Genomic DNA, 2,500 nt, shown 5'->3' with positions numbered 1-2,500 from the left:
TCCTGGACTCATCAAGCTTCGCTTTCTGTTTCCTGTTTTGTCTACATGTGAGAAAGAGAGAAAACAGTGAGGCGAGAGATGCCCCCTTCTGTGATAGAGCGAGAGAGAGAGAGAGAGAGAGAGAGACAGACAGACAGAGAGAGAGCATGTGAGAAAGAGAGAAAACAGAATGAGGCGAGAGATGCCCCCTTCTGTGATAGAGCGAGAGAGAGAGAGAGAGAGACAGACAGAGAGAGAGCATGTGAGAAAGAGAGAAAACAGAATGAGGCGAGAGATGCCCCCTTCTGTGATAGAGCGAGAGAGAGAGAGAGAGAGAGAGAGAGACAGACAGAGAGAGAGCATGTGAGAAAGAGAGAAAACAGAATGAGGCGAGAGATGCAAATAGTTGACGTTGTACAGTCCAGACACCGCAGGAGGCCTTGGAAACCTCCAGATTTTGTGGTTTTCTATAACTGTTTTTGCACCATTTTAAGTAGTAGGTTTAAAGTTGTTTGGGTGGTCTACTCTCTCTGTGTGTGTGTGTGTGTGTGTGTGTGTGTGTGTGTGTGTGTGTGTGTGTGTGTGTGTATACACATCAAGCTGCGCTCCCTGTCATTTCCATTTGTCGTCACATGGTCCCCTCAGGGGACTATTGTCGTGGAAACGCTGCAGGGATGCCGATTTGATTTGCAAATATTTTAGGAAAACAACACAGAGGTGTGTTTGCTCCCCACTGAGCAGGCGAGGCAGCGAGAGAGGTGCAGCAAGCAGAGCCTAAAGCAGGCTGACGACGCACCAGAGCCCCCACCCCCCCCCCTCTCTGTCTCTCCCTTTCTCTCTCTCTCTTTGCCTATCTCTCTCTTTCTGTATCTCTCTCTCTCTTTCTCTCCCTTTCTCTCTCTCTCTGTCTGTCTCTCCCTTTCTCTTTCTCTCTCTGTCTGTCTCTCTCTCTCTTTCTCTCTCTTTCTCCTCTCTCTCTGTCTCATTGTCTCCAAACTTATATATAGCGTTGTTGTAATCAGCATAGATGGCTGGTAGCTGTGCTAAGAGCAAAATAGTTTCCAGTAGTCTAAGCATCTCTACAGTAGTGCTAGGACGTGTGCACTTGCCTTGTTGTCAGTGCCGATTGTGATCAAATGCAGCCGAAGTTGACTCGTTCCTGTAAACGATCTTGGAGAGATAGAGAGAGAGAGAGGAAAGAGAGCAAGAGAGACCGAGAGAGGGAGAGAGAGAAGGAAAGAAAGGGTGTGCAGTTGCAGCACATTTGCACTTCATTTTGTATCATGTACAAAAGTATCTGTTGTTATTGAGATGATAAGACTTATGTGTGACCCTGAGTGGGTGACCGTGAGTGGGTGAGATCGGAGGCGTCTCTTATAATGCGGCAATAGGAGTTTCAAGTGTGTGTGACCTAGTGATTTTAAGGAAGGTGAGAAGTCACAATGAAATTAGTAGGTCATGAATATCCACTGTGGTTTTTAGTTCACCGTGAATGTCCACTGTGGTTTTTAGTTCCTCCATAAAGTTTCAGATCACGACGTGATGTCCTAGATGTAACACAGTGTGTGGGTATGTGGGTATGTGTGGGTGTGTGTGTATGTGAATGTGTCAGTGAATTTGTGACCATGGTTGAGTGACAAAAAGAGAGAGAAGCAGGAAGAAACAGGCAAAGAGTGAGAGAGAGAGGGGGAGAGAGAGAGGGGTGAAGGGAAGGAGAGAGAGCACTTTGTTATATTAATTTGTGTACTTTTCCTTTGGATGGTTGTTTCAAGGTCACCTGTGCTTGTGCCAGCCAGCTAGAACTGGCACAAACACTCGCAGACAAGTACACGCACGCATTGCACACACACACGCATTGCACACACACACACACACACACACACACAAACAGACACACACACACACACACACCACACAAGCATACACATACGCGATACCTGAATATACATACAGAGGTTACACAGATTTGTTTTTGACTTTCACACAAAGATATGTGAAACTATGAAAGAACACACACACACAGACACACACACACACACACTCACAAACAGAGCATTTTCATCATGCACTACCTGACACTTTCCCCCTCATGTGCACACATGAGAGAACAGGATGTAAGATGTCTATTTTGAAGGTGCAAAGAGCTCAATGTTACTTTCAATCTGACCATGTTTGGGGCATGGTGTTATGTGTGATAGCTTCAGCTCACGGTGAAAGTGTTATGTGTGTGTGTGTGTGTGTGTATGCAGTGTGTGTGCATGTGTGTGTGCTCTGTGTCTGTTTGCAAATCTGTCAGGTGGTTCTCTCTACCACTGTGCATGTGTTTGCACATGTTGAAATGAGATAATATTTCACTCAACAAATGTCTGTGGTGTGTGTGTGTGTGTGTGTGTGTGTGTGTGTGTGTTTGTGTGTGTGTGTGTGTGTGTACATACGCGTGTTTGTGTTTGCAAATGTGCTTAAATGCGTTTGGACACGTGTGTGGGTCGGACCTGGTGTTTTTTCTGACTCCTCCCCCCCG

The 2,500-nt window shown here is 46.0% G+C and overlaps 1 protein-coding gene across 2 annotated transcripts in view; it reads left to right on the top strand.

Moving 5' to 3' along the window:
* The window catches only part of xirp2a (xin actin binding repeat containing 2a), a 51,591-nt gene that overhangs the window by 17,969 nt on the left and 31,122 nt on the right, over positions 1 to 2,500 (top strand). The window lies entirely within an intron of this gene.

Source organism: Alosa sapidissima, chromosome 23 (assembly GCF_018492685.1).
Source record: "Alosa sapidissima isolate fAloSap1 chromosome 23, fAloSap1.pri, whole genome shotgun sequence".
In the NCBI taxonomy this organism is placed as follows: Eukaryota; Metazoa; Chordata; class Actinopteri; order Clupeiformes; family Clupeidae; genus Alosa; species Alosa sapidissima.
This window is presented reverse-complemented; position numbering and strand designations above follow the sequence as displayed.